Genomic DNA, 18,195 nt, shown 5'->3' on the forward strand with positions numbered 1-18,195 from the left:
TGGAAATCTTCCTTCCCCGAGTCATCCAGAAAGCTCGTGGAAGGCTCATCCATGGCCGCCCTGAGGGGAAGCCCAGCAGTGAGTCTGAGCTACAGCATGTACTGAGAATTATTTACCCATCAGCTGGGCCTCTGGGGAGCCTACAGTATAGAATGGACCTCCCTGGGCAGAGAGGCTTCCAGAGGCTGTGCCCTCTCCTTTCTGAGAGGCATTCAGGATCTTTACGATGGAAGATGCTCTTCTCCACCTTTGCAATGGAAACTGTGCTTGGAGGACCTGACACCCAACCCGAGCGCTCACTCCCAGTGTGACCTTGGCCAAGTCACAACTTTCTTCTGACCATTGATCTCCTCCTCTGTAAAATGAGTGGGTCCGACTTCCAAAGGTCCCTTCCATCCCGAGCCTTGTTCTGGCTGCCTCAGGGCTGGCTCGCCACCACTCTGTCACCCGGATGTCTGAAAACTCTGCTTCAAGGAGACTTTTCTGACTTGGTTGTACAAAGTGGTTTCAGCTTACAGAGCATCTTATCTGAGGGTCTCCTTTGCCTTCATCCCTCTCTTCCTTGGGTTTATCTTTCCACCTATTTGCTGCTCCCCCTTCCCAGGAGATTCTATGTGTCTGCGGGGCAGGGATTGGGTTTCATCTGGGGGGGTCTTTTTTTGCTCCCAGCTTTTTGTAGGAAGGAGGAGCCTGGGATGAATAAGTGTCGGGTTTGGATTTGAAATGGGGCTTAGCAAAGGTAATCACCTAACCAGATCCTGGGTGTCTTTGGGACTTAAAAGGGGCTCATCTAGAGATGCTTCTAGTGCTTAGATACTGCTGAGGCTGCTGACCATCTGGGAGGTCAATAAGACCCCTTCTCTGTCCTCTCCGGTGCCTGAATGCCTGACCACATTTTCAGGGATGGTCCAGGGCCCCCGACAAAACTTTGCAGCTCTTGTGCCCTCCCGAATTGGCAGCAGAATCCCCAATGGAGGGGATTTGTTCTCGGGTGTGAGATGTGAGGAGGGCAGTGCTATGATCTGGGAGTGAAGGGGAAGCAGAGATTTCCAAATGCCAACGTCGAATGGAAGCCGTAATGGAAACCGGTCAATCAGCCCCTGCAATGTGCTGGGCTTGGGGCTCACCACTGGAAACAAGAAGCAAAAATGAAACAGCCCTCCCTCAAGGAGGTTATGTTATAGCCCTGGAAAGAGCATGAGTGAGAGGGAGAGAGAAAGAGAGACAGACAGAGACAGAGAGAAACAGTGACAGAGAGACAGAGAAAAAGAGACAGAGACAGAGAGAGAGACAGAGACAGAGAGAGAGAGAGAGAGACAGAGGCAGAGAGAGAGAGACAGAGAGAGAGACAGAGAGAGAGAGAGATGGAGAGAGAGATGGAGAGAGAGACAGAGAGACAGAGAGACAGAGAGAGACAGAGAGAGAGACAGAGAGAGAGAGAGATGGAGAGAGAGATGGAGAGAGAGATGGAGAGAGAGAGAGAGACAGACAGAGAGAGAGAGAGATGGAGAGAGAGATGGAGAGAGAGATGGAGAGAGAGAGAGACAGACAGAGAGAGAGAGACAGAGAGAGAGAGAGAGATGGAGAGAGAGATGGAGAGAGAGAGACAGAGAGACAGAGAGAGAGACAGAGAGAGAGAGAGAGAGAGAGAGAGAGAGAGAGAGAGAGAGAGAGAGAGAGAGAGAGAATGAGAGAGAGAGAGAGAGAATATGAGAGAGAGAGAGAGCGCTGTGGAGGGGAGGTGATACAGTGGCCCAAATGGCTTCTGAGGCCCCTTCCCACACCAGATCTGTGATCCAAAATGCCACCACATGCCCTTGGAGCTTTGGCCAGTCATGCCTGGACCCAGGCTCCATTCTGCTTCCTCCCAGGCTGGGCCAGATGTTCTCTCCCTTCCCTGCCCCCAGCACCCTTTTCCCACACAACTTTGGGTGGTGGCTTTCCTCAGTAGACTTTATCTGTATTGTTTCTATTTACATCTCTAGTGCTGAGCAGAATGCCTGGAACATAGTAAACAGTTCATTATGTGTCTGCTCTTTCTGTCTCTCTCTGTCTCTTCTTTTCTCTGTCTCTGTCTCTTTCTCTCCATCTCTCTCTCTCTTTTTCTGTCTCTCTTGCTTTTCTCTGTCTTTTCTTATCCTTTTGTCTCTCTCCTCTCTCTCTCTCTCTCTCTCTCTCTCTCTCTCTCTCTCTCTCTCTCTCTCTCTCTCTCTCTCTCTCTCTCTCTCTCTCTCTCTCTCTGTCTCTGTCTCTCTTTTCCTCTCTCCCCCCCCCCCCCTTTCCTCTCTTTCCCACTTGTGCTCTCTGTTTCTCTGTCTCTTTGGGACAAAAACTAAACATTCATCTTGGTGAGCTCTAGGTGAGGAGTCCCATCTACACTGCGCCACATTTGGTGCAGCTTCTAGCCTTCCTTGAGCCCTACGCCAAGCCCTGAGAGGCCAAGTCATGTAGTGGGTCCCTTAGACAGTATATTCCAGTGGTGGGACTTGGACCCAGCGCTGGCCTGGCTCTGAGGCCCGCTGTCTGGGCTTTCTGCCTCCTGCCCCTTTCTGATCTGAAGGCCAGGCTCGTTTTACCTGGCTTTGTTGGGGAAGGTCTCACGTAGGACGAGAGGAGAGGGAGTCCTTGAGCTGAGCTAGGCAGGAAACGGGGGATTCTAGGAACCAGAAGTGAGGACGATGTGCAAAGGCTAGGAGATGGGAGACTAACGGTTAACACACCTGGTTGGTGTGGGGGAGCCGGATCCCAGAGGGCTTGGCGCCTTTTGGTGCGGGGGGGCCCCCCCTAAACTCCCACTAGGCGCTTTGCCAGTCGTAAGGCACCGTGTAAATCAATGTCAAGGCTCATTCTTGCTCCTGAGCCCAAGTCTGGCCTCCTTTGCTGGCTGCTCTCTAGGGTCCCACTTCCAAGCTGATTCCAGGCTGGGGCTTCTCTCTCTGAGCCCCTCCTCACCTGTCCAGCTAGAGAGAGGCCCAGGGCAGGGCCCGCTTTTCGGGGGTCTCTGCTTCCTCATTCACAAGGAGAGGGCTTTGGACAACATGACTGAGGACCTCTCTAGCTCTAACGTTCATGCATGTTAGGGACATTGGGGTACAGGCGTGTGACCCTCAGGGTGGTGGTGGTGGATGTTCAGCTGTTTCAGCCCTGACCCCATTCGGGGTTTTCTTGGCAGGACGAAGGGTTGGCCATTTTCTTCTCCAGCTCATTTGACAGATGAGGAAACTGAGGCAAACAGGGTGAAGTGATTTGCCTAGGGTCACCCAGCCAGAAAGTGCCCGAGAATGAATTTGAATTCACATCTTTCTGACTCCAGGCCCAGTGCTCTGAGCTGCTCAGCTGCCCCTTCACTTCCCATGGCGAGGGCTCCTGGTCATTGGGGCGGCATCAGGGAAGCATCTGCCGTGTGCCAGGCTGTGGATCAGGGAGCCCACAGCCCAGCCCGTGGCCCTTTCTATGTCTGTTAGATGCGCTTCTGAGCTCCAGCCTCCTGACAGGCGGGGGCCCTCTGGGGAGAACCAGATGGACATCAGACCTGCCCATTGAGGAAGTTCTTCCCCACCCTCCCCCTTGGGGGGCTCCTTTTAGTAATCGCCCAGATATTGGACCCATGCGCGGCTCAGGCTCCTTTTCTTAATGATGTTCTGCATTCATGTGTACGGTTAGAAAGTGAACATTCCCAGAGCCTGGCATCCCTGCCTCTGCCCCAGGCAGAGGCACGAAGCTGGCAGCTGCCCTGCTCCGAGCGTCTGTGGTGGAGTCGCAACTCAGGAGGCCGAGTGAGCGGCGCACCGACGGCGTGTTCGTTCCTGCTTTTCATGGGGAAACTTCGTTTTCACTTCTCTTAGTGACTCATGTTGGCATGGGCAGAGCAGACCGGGCTGCCTCTGTGTAATTACAGTTACGAGAGAACCTTACTAATTCTTACTTTACTAATCAGCGCACCCCATAATTCTCATTTAAAGGAAACAAACCATCAAGAAACTCCGAAGTCACACACTTTTTTCCTATCCTAGATTGAATTTTAGAGCCAAGTCTTTCAGGGTGGTGTCTCTGTCTCGCTCCCCTTCTCTCTTTCTGACCATCTCCTTCCCCTATTTCTCTTCCCCCCACTTTCTCTCTTCCTTTTCCTTCTTTCTTCCTCCTTCCCCCTCTCTTCCTTTTCCTTCCTTCCTTCCTTCCTTCCTTCCTTCCTTCCTTCCTTCCTTCCTTCCTTCCTTCCTTCCTTCCTTCCTTCCTTCCTTCCTTCCTTCCTTCCTTCCTTCCTTCCTTCCTTCCTTCCTTCCTTCCTTCCTTCCTTCCTTCCTTCCTTCCTTCCTTCCTTCCTTCTGTCTTTCTTTCCTTCTGTCTTTCTTTCCTTCTGTCTTTCTTTCCTTCTGTCTTTCTTTCCTTCTGTCTTTCTTTCCTTCTGTCTTTCTTTCCTTCTGTCTTTCTTTCCTTCTGTCTTTCTTTCCTTCTTTCTTTCTTTCCTTCTTTCTTTCTTTCTTCTTCTTTCTTTCTTTCCTTCTTTCTTTCTTTCCTTCTTTCTTTCTTTCTTTCTTTCTTTCTTTCTTTCTTTCTTTCTTTCTTTCTTTCTTTCTTTCTTTCTTTCTTTCTTTCTTTCTTTCTTTCTTTCTTTCTTTCTTTCTTTCTTTCTTTCTTTCTTTCTTTCTTTCTTTCTTTCTTTCTTTCTTTCTTTCTTTCTTTCTTTCTTTCTTTCTTTCTTTCTTTCTTTCTTTCTTTCTTTCTTTCTTTCTTTCTTTCTTTCTTTCTTTCTTTCTTTCTTTCTTTCTTTCTTTCTTTCTTTCTTTCTTTCTTTCTTTCTTTCTTTCTTTCTTTCTTTCTTTCTTTCTTTCTTTCTTTCTTTCTTTCTTTCTTTCTTTCTTTCTTTCTTTCTTTCTTTCTTTCTTTCTTTCTTTCTTTCTTTCTTTCTTCCCTTCCTCCTTCTCCTCCCTCCTCCTTCTCTTCCCTCCCTCCCTTTCTTCTTTCTCCTTCTCCCACCCTCCTTCCCTCTCTTCTCCAAAGTCTCTTTGGGCTCCAAGACTCTGGGAGTCTTTAAGGGTACAGGAAGCATCATCATTGCTTTTGATGTACAAGCACCCAACTCAAGTGCATCCACTTGTGTGCGGCTTCCCTTTGAGTTGTGCCGAGATTCCTTCCTCTTAACTTTTTATAGTTGACCATAAGTGATCTTGTACACTCTGGCAGGCGTTTGATAAACTTGGTGGTCTGGGAGGTTCCTCTGGTTCTCCCAACTCTTCTCCGGGTCCCCAGCCAGAATCTGCTGCTGCAGAGCATCAGTTCTGATTGCTTCCCCAAGAAGGGAGGGTGGATGTAAACAATTCAAAGTGATTCAGATGGAAAATCTACCAACATAGGAAGCCAATTATTAGCAGCTAAGAGAAGGTCATTCACATGAGGGCTAGGATGATAGGGGCTGGAGAGCTGCAGAGACATAGATGGCAACATAAAGTCTGACACCACAACCCTGGGATTTGAGTTCGATTTCTCCCTTTTGGTTGTCATGATCTTGGGTTGCTTCCCTGAAGTCTAGTTTTTTTGGGTTTTGTTTGTCAGATGGAGAGGCTGGAAGAGCTGATCTCTGAGGCCCTTGTTTGTTTCTATTTCAATGACTGAATCTCCAGTGTTTGAGTCCTTCAGAATCGAGTCCTTCAGGTCAAGGGCATTCAGGAAGGCTCCACAAATAGGTTCTGGTGTATCTAGAATGGCGAGTTTGGGTGGAGATGAAGGTTTGGGAATTCTGGGTGCTTGGCTGAATTTGATCATTCGCCTGGAGGCGGCCCAGGGTATGTCGGCAGAACCAGTTTGACTAGAGTGGGTGTTGGGGAAGGAGTTGACTGAAAGAGAAGCTAGAAGAATGTGTCCAAATTCCCATCGTGGACCTCCTTGAGGATCTGTGCTAATGTTGACTTGTGCTGTAGAAACTGGCTTGGGGGCATGGCAGGGTATCTTCAAGAGGCTCCAATTTGGGGAGGAGCTGGGTGGCTCAGTGGATGGAGAGCCAAGCCCAGAGAAAGAAAGTCTTGGGTTCCAATCTGGCCTCAGACACTTCCTGGCTGTATGACCCTGGGCAAGTCACTTTACCCCCATTGCCCAGCCCTGATCACTTTTCTGCCTTGGAAGTGATACACAGTATTGATTCCAAGATGAAAGTAAAGAGTTTAAAAAAGAAGATTCCAACATGACTTGTTTATGTAGTCCCCGAGGCAGGAGATGTCACGAGTGGGGAAAGTCAGGAAGATCTGGGTTCAAATTCCATCTTTGATGCTTCTGAGCTAAGTGATGTTAGGGAACTGGCTTCAGCTCTCCAGGATTTAGAGTTCTCTCTAGGCAGCCAGTCCTGGTGGCTTTTACCTGGCAGAGCCATAACGTAGATAAAAGTCTTTTGTGCCCCTTCAAGGGATCTATATATGGCAGCTATTATGTCTTAGACTCCTTACAGGGCAGTAATTACATAAAGACATTTACAACTTAATTAGCCCGACCCGTCATGGCTGCCGAGGAGAGCCAACATGTTTATAGCACCTACCGTGTGCCGGGCACGGTGCTTAGAGCTTCCCAATTATTCTCTTACTTGTCCTCACAACCACCCCTGCATGAGGCACCATCATTTCCCTCATTTTACAGAGGAGGAAACTGAGGCAAACAGAGGCTAAACAAGAGAGCTAGTGAATGCCTGAGGCTGGATTTGAACTCAGGATTTCCTGACTCGAGGCCTGACGAGATGTACAAAGAATGAAACCGTCCCCGCTGAACTCCGGATAGAAAAGTCTGGCGTGCTCGGGGCCTCTCCTGCAGAGTGCCGGGGAGAACCATCCATCTTTAAAAACAAGAATGTGGTCCGTGTCCCATTTGTATCCTTTCTCGGCAGTTGTGAAAACACGTGCACATCCGGCGCCTGACCACGTGAGCGCCTCGTCATGGCGGTGGTTCATTACTGCTAATGTGTTTACGATGATTTTTTAGTGGTTTTTAATTCTATTACGAGGATTAAATGTTCTCCTGATCTCAGTAGCTGTCGTTTGCTGTGACGTTTATCGTTAGATTATGAGAGCTTGCTCATCCCCTCATGATGAGCCGCTGGTGTTCATGCAGCCTTCCTGATGTTATTAGGTCAGCAGCCCTGGGAGGAGGCCCAATGACTGTCCCCTTTTTACAGATGAGAACACTGAGGTTGAAAGAGGGGAGGATGCTTTTCTTGCCAAGGCAGCCCAGGCTGTCGCATGCTTGATGGACCCGCGTGTCTGAGACGATGGACAGGCAGCCCCGGCTCTCTGAAAAACAAGCAGAAAACCAAAGCAGCCCAGCTCGGAGCCCATTCCTGAAGGTAACGACTCACTTTGCCCAGTCCCGACACCAGCCCAGGGAATGCAGGTCCTGCCATGGCGGGACGACTCCTCTGTGACTTGTCCTCTTCGAAGCAGCCGGTGGCCCTCCTGGATGGAGGGCTAGGACAGGAGTTGGGAGACCCTGACTAGCTGTGTGACCCTGGCAGAGTCACCTAACTCAGCTGTAAAAGGGGAGAAGGATAGCCCTCACCTCACAGGGTTTCCCAGTGCCTGACACACAGGAGGCGCTCTATAAATGCCTTTCCCTTTGCTCTTGAGGTCTTTCCTGGGGCAATGAGAGGTTAATTGACTTGCCCAGAGTCGCACAGCAACTCCATGTCTGTGGAAGGAGTAGAAAGTCTCCCTGACCCTCCTGGCTTGTCACCCCTCTCCCCACCCGGCCACTGTGCCAGTCTTCTCCCCATCCAGCCACCATGCCAGCCCTCTTCCCACCTGGCCACCGTGTCTCTTCTGCTGTTAGTATTCCCCTTTTCCAGGTGAGGAAGCGAATACTCAGGGAGATGGAGCGATTGCTCCAAATTTACTTGCCTAGTTTGTGCCCCTGCCCAAACTCACATTTCTTTGGCACGCTGTGGTTTGCAAACCTGCTTCCTATGCATTCTCATTGGCCCTTAGCAGAGTGGCTAAGACATTGCACCTAGAGCAAGGAAGACTTGTGTTCAAATCCTGCCTTGGATTCTCTACTAGCTGCATCACCCTAGCCATTTACCTCTCTGGCCCCAGATTCCTCAGGGATAAAATGAGGGGATTGGATTCAGTGGTCTCTCAGGGTCCTTCCTGCTCTGGTTCTCCCTCTGATCCTGGCTGTGTTGTACTGGCCAGTTCATTTACCCCTCTGGACTCAGTTTACCCATGTGTGGTCCTTTCTAGCTCTCAGTCTGTAATCCTGAAGGATGCCAGATCCTTGCCAGCGATCAGCCCAGCCCATGGCCCTTCTCTCTTGCCCTGAAAGCCTGGGGATGCTGAGGCTGGCAGGGGAGAGAGCTTCGCCCCTTCTGAGGAGGAGGGAGGAAGGGGCGCTCCAAAGGTCAGCTGGTGATGGAGTCTTAGAACGACTCGTTTTGTGCCCTTTTTTGGGGATGCCCAGCGCTTGGCCAGTGCCTGGCCGGTCGTGGGGGTCTCGTAGATGGTGGGAAGCCTTGGCTGAAGGAGGGATCTCCCCCCCACCCCCCGGGCTTCTCCAGCAAAGATGGGAGGTGGAAGATGGTGGGAAGCCTTGGACTTCCTAGAGGGTGTTCCGTGGTCTGTCTGCATTGCGTGCCTGTCTGCTGCCGAGTGTAATTAAAAGCGAATTTTTATTTTTAGCTCAGAAAATGAGAGCAGAGCTAATCCAGGCCAGGAAATGGAGGCCTAATGAGATGAAGTGGCTTCTCCCAGGTCCCCCAGTTAGCCAGGGGCACAGCCAGGCATGGGCTTATGCCCTCTGCTTGATCCTCTGGGCAGCTCTCGGTTTACCGCTAGGAAAGCCGATCTGGGGCCTCGAGGCCCTCTAAAAAAGCATCTCCTTTTCTATCCTGCCCTTTCCTGACTCTGTCCTTTCTCCTTCCCTTCCCTTCCCCATGAGTCATCTCTTATAAACGTTCAGCGAGGAGAGAAGCAGGTCAGTAAAGCCAACCACCCAGTTAGCCAACCCATCGCCCTCCGCCCGGGCAGTGGGAGGGAGAAGGTGCCTTCTCTGAATTTCTTTCTGGCACCAAACTGGGCCATCGTGCCATGTGGCCTTCACTTTGGTGTTTGTGGTTTTTCATGGATTGTCTGTGGTGTCCTGCCTCCTCATTTTACACGTGAGCAAACTGAGGCTCACAGAGGACCAGTGACTTGTCCCAGGTCCTGCAGGCTTCATTCTGTTGAAGGTTTTTTCTCAGGGGCCACTGTGGACCAGGTAGACCCCGTGCCAGGTGCTGAAGGTGGTCCGAAAGAGATAAAGGAGACGATCCTTGTCCTTGAAGGGGGTTTGGTTGGCTTTGGGAACGGCTAACCATCCAGCAGAGTCTGTATTTTGTCCTTGAACGAATGGGAAAAGCAATTGAAGTTTGAACGTACGTGTGCCAGAAGGATGATTCTAGAGGGAGCCAAGGAAAGCTCCGTATGTGGAGGTGGTAGCCCTGAAGCTTGGACCTTGGCTGGAGCCAGGGATTCCAGGATGGGAAGGTGAGAAGGCTGTGCAACAGTGGGGAGGCCGGAGACGGTCAGCATTTGGGGGGCAGAGGAGCCAGTTGACTAGAACGCCGACAGTAGGACAGACAGATCATGTGGTCCGGTTTCAGAACGCCCAACTGCCCAGCAGAGTTTGTCTTTTCTCACTGAGCCAATAGGAAGCTGGTGAAGTTTGTCAATAGCAGAGTCAGGACTCAAACCCAGAACCTGTGACTCAGTTCTGCCTCTCCTTCTCTGGGTCCTGGGCAGAGTGTGGCTTCTCCAAATGGTCAGAGACCATACTGTTGAGAGGGTTACTGATACCAGTCCATTTCTCAGTCATGCGCTAGAGATCCTAATCTCCAATGCCTGCTGTTGTTTACTCCGGAGAGCCCAAGGCAGGAGCCATTGGGTCACTTTGTTCCAGGTTTATGAAACCTGAGAGTGTGAGCTCTGGAAAGGGCTGGGTTTTCCCCAAGGCGACAACTGCAAGCAAGTCTTGGCTCAGAGCTCTCTGGCAAAGGAGTCTTTGCAGAGACTGTTGAGTATCTGGCTAGAGGGAGCCCGTTTGTCTGGAGGTGTTCTGATGAAACGATTGGCGAAGGATTCTGGGATTCAGGCTCCCAGGCAGACAAACGTGAATGGGAATCTGGAGGCAGCCATGTCCCCTTTCCCAGAGCATGGGTAGGCAGGAGGAACTCCCTTGGGAAATGGGGTTTGGTGGTAGCAAGACTGCCAGAAGCTTGCTTCAGAGGTGGCTCATCTAGAGCACCTTTGGCTCATCTTTAGGTTCTGGCTGCAGTTTTAAATGAGTCATTCGACTTTGGTGCTGAGGGAGATTCATTCACCATTGGGCATGACTTTACCAAGAACCAATGAATAGGGGGCAGTTAGGTGAATGCCAGACCTAGAGATGAGAGGCCCTGGGTTCAAATCTGGCCTCAGACACTTCCTAGGTGTGTGACCCTGGGCAAATCACTTAACTCCCAGTACCTAGTCCTTACTGCTTTTGTGCCTTGGAGCCAATACTCAGTGTTCATTCTGAGACAGAAGGCAAGGGTTAAAAAAAAAAAAGAACAAATGAATGAGGAGCTAAGAAAGGGTTCTTTCTCCAGGGTCTTCCCAGGATTTGTCCTCCCTTAGTTCTGTCCCTCATCACTGTATCATAGTAGTCACACAAGCCACAGTCTGGTGAGTAATTGGATTAGGAGGCAGTGTGATTCGATGGAAGCATTGGAGTGCGCATACTTTGGTGTCAGAGGACCTCCTCATCTCCCCTCTTTTGGAATCTGCCTGATGTAAGGCAGATAGATCACTGCTGTCTCTGGCCTCCATTTTCTTCTCATTGAAATAATGGAGTGAGTGCTTCCCAGTTCCAGGGTTAGGATGCTCCGGTCCTCTGTCAGCAACAAACACTGATGAAGGACCTGTGGTTAATACTGAGGTAGAGAGAGAGGCAAAGGTCAGTTTCTGGTCACATTGAGTTTCTGACCCAACAGGGAGACAATACGGGAATAGTTAAGTCCGAGAAGAAATAGGCTGAGAGAAGGCACTTGAATCGAGGGATTATGGAAAGGCCTTCTCTTCGAAGGTAAGATTTGAGTGAAGTTTAGAAGGAAAGCAGTAGAAAGAGGTGAGGAGGGGAGAGAATTCTAGTCAGAGGTGACAGCAGTGAGAATCAGCATGGCGGCTCTTGTGTGAGGAGGAACTACAAGATGGCCAACGTGCTTGAATAGCAACTTGGGTGGCGGGGAATAAGGTCTAAGAAGCCTGGAAAGGTAGGAAGAGGCCAGGTTTTGAGGGGCTTGGCACACCCAACAGAAGATACCTGGGTTACCTCTTTTTCTATAAAGTCTATAGAGCTTTGGGGTCTTGGAAGTACCTACTAACTGGGGTCATCGTTCCACCAGGCTCCAATGAGAGAGACCTTGACGTTTGCCTCCTTCTCCGACATGCTGACTTACCACTTGGCCTGGGGTGGAACCCAAGCCATTTCTGCCCCTTGAGCATGACCGATCAGGAGATAAGAATCCTACCTTGAGTTTCTATTGTACTTTAAGGTTTTCCGAGGCAAGATAAACACTGCCAGCTTTATTCCTTTCCCCCTTTTCATCCCATAAACATTTGCTAAGGTGGATACCGGTAGAGGAGATCTCAAGGAGTTCCCAGTCTGCTATTCTCAGGGTTTCCTGGTATGACTCATGGCTGCTGAACACTGAGGCCGCCATCTTGAATGCTTATCTGTTGGTTCCCCTTCTCTTCACACCTGCCTGTGATGCCTGAAAAGAAGTGCTGGGTGTGATGTGTGAGCAGGAGGGCAGCTGGCGTGTTTCTAGTGTCTATTCTGCGTCAGTTGAGCCAACCTTGGAGCTAGGAACTCTGGGGCAAATCCCACCTTGGCCGCCTTCCACAGGTTGTGTGATATCAGGAAAGCCAATTAACGTCTCTGTGCCTCAGTTTCCTCATCTGTGACACCTGGCTCAGAACAGCCTCTGTCTGCAGGGTGTTGTTGTTAGAGATGAAACAAGAGCCTGGTGGCCCTTAGAGCACTACGTACACGCTAACCATGACGATCCCAGTGCTTTGGGTCTTCTCAGCTTGCTTTTAATGGAGATCAGATCGAGTCCCAGAACAGTGGCTCCTCCCGTGTCCTTCATGTGTCCATTTGTGCCGATGGATTAAAGTCTCTGAGTTTGAGATTGGATAGAATTGTGGGGAGGGGGCTTGTGTGTGTGCCTCAGTTTATTTGTTTTTTTTAATCCTCACCTTCTGTCTTGGACTCACTCTGGAGCTCCAGAAGAGAGGGAAGGGCCGGCGTGAAGGACTTGCTAAGGTCACACCACCAGGAAGGAGCTGAAGCCAGATTTCCACCCAGAACCTCCCAGCTCCAGCTCTGGTGCTCCGTCCACTGAGCCATCTGGCTGCCCTTGCCTTGGTTTGGCTGCAAGTGTCTGTGGGCTGGCCCCAGGAGCAGGCTGGCCATGGGGGCGGAGAATGGTCTCCCCTTCCCCTGCCTGCTTGGGGCGCTGTGGCAGAGACTGTTTCCAAAGCCTTGCTTCCCACGAGGGTGAGATGTGGCCTCAGAACCCCTCTCTGGCTCGGCCGCCCTTGGCGTTGGGGACATCGCGGGCCAGAGACTTTCTAGGGAATGTGTGTGTGAGGGGGGTCAGGTGAAAGCCCAAGCCCCGCCTTATGCACCCCAGTGTTGGTGGCGTTAATCCTCCTACCTTGTCCCGGTGCTTTCCTGGCACGCCCTAGCCCTGGCGGCGGCCCCTTAGAAGTCATTCATTCCCGTCTGCTCTTTGGAGTTGGGGAAGCCAAAAGGTTACAGCCCGAAGGGGGCAGCCAGGATGCCAACCTGGTTCCTGCCCCGTTTCACCCCCTGTAGCAGGGACTGGGTTTTGCCTCATTTTTAACATTCTAACAGCTTAGCAGAGTGTCTGATACTCAGAAGTCAGCTGGGCAGGTCCCTGGATGAGCACCCCGCTGGAGTCAGGAGGATCTGGGTTCAAATTCGGCTTCAGACACTAGCTGAGAGAGCATGGGCCAGTCACCTAACTCTACTTTCCTCTGTTTGCTCCTCTGTAAAACAAGCGGGAGAAGGGAAGGATGAATCCCTTCTGTCTGCCAAGAGAACCCGAGGCTCTTTAGAGAAGTTCTCTTATTTCATCTCTAGCAACAACACCCTGGGAGACAGAGGCTGTTCTGAGTCAGCTTTCACAGATGAGGAAACTGAGGCACAGAGGCGTTAATTGGCTTTCAGAAAGAGCCGGACATGACTGAAGAGCAACCAAAGGTGCTTCGTCACTGCTGGCTGACCACTGTGCTGGCCCGGGGCTGTTTGGTTGAGGTTGCTGCTTTAGGTGGTCCCATTCGCCCGCGATTTGTTTGCTTGGAAGCCTCCTCTGCCCCTCTGCTTTGGTGAGAGAAGCATCGGATTGCCCAGGAGCGACACCAGCTGCCCTTCGCCCAGGCTGGGCCCCATTTCCTGGCATTCCTTCTCTCCTCTCAGATACCTTCACTTCCTTCAAGGCCTAGTGGAGGGGCCACTTCCTACAGGAAGCCTTTCCTGATTTGTGTATTCTTTCCAGATTCCCCTTCAGGAATTCCTGGTCAATCATTGGTCCTGACTTATTCTTAAAGACTCTGCTGTGTTCTAGACCTTATCCTAAGCCTTTGGGGATACAAGGAAAGGCCAAAGGGCAGCCCTGCCCTCCAGGAGCTTGCAGTCTAACATACAAACATGCAAACAGTGTACCGTCTGCTGAATAAAGTGGGGATGATCTACTGGAAAATAGCCTTAAAGAAGCTCTGGAGGGCTTCATAAGTCATCCCTGGAAGGAAGCCTTGAGAAGGGAAGGCAGTCTAGGCATGAAGCACAGCCAGTGCAAATGCTTGGGGTTGGCATCTCCCAACTCCATCTCCAGTGCTTGTTCCCAGAACAGCCAGGAAGCTGGTGTCATTGGATCAGAAACTAGGTGGGGCGTTGGAGTGGGGCAGATGGCAGGGTTAAGACTGGAAAGGGAGAGAGAGGCAGGTGGAGGAGGGCTTTGGTTGACTAAACATAGACTGGGTCACTGTCTCACTTATCATTCCAGTTGTTGCTCAGACATTTCACAACTCCGTGACCCCATTTAGGTTTTTCTTGGCCAGGATCCTGGAAAGGTTTGCCATTTGCTTCCCCATTTAATTTTCCAGATGGGGAAACCGAGGCAGATTTGGTTAAGTGACTTTCCCAGGGTTGGGTAGCTAGTAGCCAAGGCTAGATTTGAACTCAGTCCTTCCTGATTCCAGGCTTTTCTGCTCTCTCTGCTGCACCACCCAGCTGTCTCCAAGTTCCCGTTGGAATGGGTCTCTCCCATCCGCCCTCTCCCTCTCCTCCCCCTCCAGCTCCCCAGGCTGGGGATGGCCTCCCAGCCTCCGAAGGCACAGTTCCCCATCTTGGTGTGAACTAGGCAGCAGGGGCTTCCTAGAGGAGGAGTGGATTGACTGAGACACAGCCCGAACGTCCAGCCTCTGTCCCCAGGACAACTCGGCAGTCCCCATTAGCAGAATTGTCAGAGAAGAGTCGGCCTCAGATGAGGCTGTGCCAGCTCTGGGCGAGGAAGGTCTCCGGAGAGAGGCAGAGGATTTAAGGGATGGGGACGCCCTCTCCCCGATTCACACCCCGCCCCCCAGCCTTTGTTCCAATCCATAGTCAACAGGGCGAGAGCACCGACCGAGGGGCTACAGCTTGAGCCTCCCGAGCCCGGGCCCCCTCGGCCTCCGCGGCCGCCGATGTGGAAGGGGAGGGGGAGATGCTAAGCGAGGACGGCACCTCTCCGCCTCTCCTCGTACGCACGGCTGCTGGCAGAAACGTCTCCTGCTCCAGGCTTCTTCCAGCACATAATTGACCCTGATGCCTGCAGAGTGTCTCAAGACGAGGCCACAAGTCCCATTGAGGTCAATTATTAGGTATCCAGTCCCACAATTAGAGTGTTTATAGTGGAAGGTTTTGCATTTCTTGGGTTCTCTGTCATGGGTCTGAGCACAACAAACTCATTACTCCAGCCTAGGGACACACACCATTGCCCAGGGCTAACGACAGGCTGGGCGTAGACTATGGCCTGGAAACTGGGCTCCAAAATGGCGACAGTTTGCCAAGCCAAGTGGGCGACTTGAGGAGCGAGGGGCCGTCACCCTGGGTCAAAGTTGGTTCTCGGATTGACTGACCCCAAATGGCACAATGGTGGGGAGAGGTCTGGCCTCTGATTCAGGCAGACCTCCCTCCGTTCAAGTCCAGCCTTTGACCAGACTGGTTTTTTGACCCTGGGCAAGGCATTGGACCTTCCATTCCCTCGGGAGATCCAGCAGGACCCTACAACACAGAGCAGCTACTGTTCTGCTCTGGCAAAGGGAACTCCCACCCCTGGACTCCCCCTTTTAGGGCTGAAATCACATGTGGGGACCCCCAAAAAGGGGAGAAGGGCCCTACTGCGCTGGGGTGGGTTTTCCAGGCCTGGATCAGTGCCCACTGCATTATTACCATTTGTGAAATATTAACCTGTGCTGGGAGCTTGGCTGTCCCAAAGGAGTGTACCCAGGGGGCTCCACAGATCACTTGGAGAGTGATTCAAGGAATTGTGGGATTGCTTTATTGCTGTAATGGAAAGAACACTTGCTGGCCTTGGGATTCGGGGGCCCAGCTCCCAGACTTGGCTCTCCCCTGGCAGCCTGTGTGACCTTGGACAGCTTCCTTCCCTCTGAGCCTCAACTTCCTAAATTGTAAAACGGGGTTGAGAATAATAATAAACAGGACAACAGCTATCATGTGCATAGAACTTGAGGATATTGGATCCTCAACAACAATCCTAGGAGCCATTAGGAGCCCCATTTTAGTCGAGCAAACTAAGACTCTTCCCAGAGGTTGACACTCGCCCAAGTTCATAAAACTAGTTTGTAAGACTGAATTTGCACTCGGGTCTTCCCAGTTCTAGGTCCAGCTCTCTATCCACTATGTCAGGTAGCTGTTAATAATAATATTCGTAAACCCTACCTCCGAGGTGGTGAGGAAAGTGCTTTGAAAATCTTGACATTAATTCTTTGTTTCTTTTGACCCTTATCTTCCAACTTGGAATCAATACTAATTATTGTTCCCAAAGCAGAAGAGTAGTTAAGGGCTAGACAATGGGGGTGAAATGACTTGCCCAGGGTCACACAGTCAGGAAGTGTCTGAGGTCAGGTTTGAACTCAGGACCTCCTATCTCTAGGCCTGGATCTCCATCCACTGAGCTGCCCCCTTTAAGTTAGTTCTTGACCCTAGCTCAGTGTCTGGCACATAGTAGGCACTTAATTCATTTCAGTTCTATAAACAGTGATGGCCCATAACCCTTGCTCTAGCACTAAAGTTAGGCTTCTTCTGTGGTGGTGTTTTGGTGTCTTAATTTCCTTAAGCTCAAGTTTCCTTCCCCCTTTGTTCTCTGGACTCATAGCAGTGATGATCTTGGGTACTTCTCTGGTTGACCATTGCTTCCTCCCTACACCAAGCCCCCTGAGTTTTATTATTCCCTCAATAATATTTGTTTGATTTACTAGGAAGTTGTAGTGGTGATTAAAAAAAAAAAGCAACCAGGGGACAGCTGGGTGGCTCAGTGGATTGAGAGCCAGTCCTAGAAATGGGAAGTCCTGAGTTCAATCTGGACCCTAGACAAGTCACTGAACTCCCCTGCCCAGTCCTAACCGCTCTTCTGCCTTGGAACCAATACACAGCATTGATTCTAAGGCGGAAGGTGAGGGTTTGGAAAAAAACAACCACATTCCTGCCCTGTCTCAGGGACACTCCCTGGCCAGTCGAGCCCTTGTCACTTTTACGGTGTCAGTACTGAGGAGTCCGGGCTCCATTCACAGTCTCAGGAGCAGAAGCCCAGTTTGCTCCTTTGGCTCCTGGCCTGCACTGGGTCTCCTCGGCCTTGGGACTCTGGGAAATGTGGGCAGGGTTGTTGGGCAAGTGAGCAACCCCTCTGGAGGCACATGAGGAAGGAGCTGGGAGGATCTGACCTTGGACAGAGTCAGCCATAAAACATCCACGAGCCTCTGGGCTGGGATGTCCTAGGCGCCAGCTGGCCAGACCCAGGAGCTTTGGGGGGCCGGTGGCTCAGGGAGGCGGCCCCATCTCACTTGGCTTTGATGTTGACTCCCGCTTGGAAAAGCAGGTAATTGAGGGTCTTAGCAGACGGACCCCCCTTTCAACTGGAGGCCTTCTCTTTGAAGCTCAGGCTTTTGAGGGAGAGGCACTTGAGTGGACGGGGCCTTAGATTGGAGGGCAGAGCCCGGGATTCAAATCCCGATTCTGGGCAATTCCCTCTCTCCGGACAATGGTTTCTTCAGTTATAAAATGGGGGGGGGTCAGATGTGAGGTCCCCTTTGGGCTCTCCCAGGGATCTCAAGTTCCCATGATTGTGTGTTTTGTAATCTGTTATATCTGATTTTAGAAAATGTGGGGGAGAGAGATGGGGCGGGGAAGGATGGAGAAGGCAGCGCCTGGGAGAGTCGGTAGAACAGGGCACTCGAGGACCTTATTTGAAGTTCCGGGTTCCAAGCAGCAAAGGAGGGGAGGCAGATAAGCCTGTTGGAAGGGACAGTGACAGGGTCCGGGGAGAAAGGTGAGCAGGCCAGGCGGGTCTCTGGGAGCTCTGAGCGGCTGAGCGGGAGGCATGGGAACTAGGCAGGGATGGAGACTCAGGCCAGGGACTTGGCTGAATGCATCAGCTCATAGTCATGAGATTGATGGAAGGAAGCCTCACCAGGGCAAAGTCAAACAGAGCAGACAAAATGGCTCTGTTCCTTTTCGGTGCCTGGGAAATTTTCCTTGACCAAATATCCCCCCCAAATGAGGAAAAGGGCCTGTTGGGGACACACCTCGAAGTCGATGAGCCGCAGCCTGGCTTGGCTCTTCAGCTTCTCCTGCGTGACCTTGGTGACTGCTGAGGCGAGTCTCTGCTCCCAGGACCTCTTGGCAGGTTCCTTTTCCTCCAGTGCCAAATGAGAGGGCATTTCTGTGGTCCTGGGGCCTTTCTGGCTCAGTCCTGTCCTTCTGGACATCTGAAAATAAATGATGGATGGTCTTTAGGAAGGGGCTTCCATAGCCGGAAAAGCTGTCAGCCTGTGGCCAGCATGGTGATGAGGCTCCTGGCGAATCAGTTATCAATTAGGCAGCTACCAGGTACCAAGAAGC

The 18,195-nt window shown here is 51.3% G+C and overlaps 1 protein-coding gene across 11 annotated transcripts in view; it reads left to right on the forward strand.

Annotated features, from left to right (window-relative positions):
* The window catches only part of SGMS1 (sphingomyelin synthase 1), a 248,507-nt gene that overhangs the window by 175,622 nt on the left and 54,690 nt on the right, over positions 1-18,195 (forward strand). Inside the window, exon 2 of one of the 11 annotated variants that reach the window (XM_056819167.1) lies at positions 7,157-7,324. The exons of 9 other annotated variants lie outside the window; for them this stretch is intronic. The gene's annotated coding sequence lies outside the window, so the exon portion shown is untranslated. Of the gene's footprint in view, positions 1-7,156; positions 7,325-11,317; positions 17,174-18,195 lie in introns of those variants that run through there. One more of the 11 variants, XM_056819175.1, reaches the window with a different exon arrangement.

Source organism: Monodelphis domestica, chromosome 1, assembly GCF_027887165.1.
Source record: "Monodelphis domestica isolate mMonDom1 chromosome 1, mMonDom1.pri, whole genome shotgun sequence".
Taxonomy (NCBI): Eukaryota; Metazoa; Chordata; class Mammalia; order Didelphimorphia; family Didelphidae; genus Monodelphis; species Monodelphis domestica.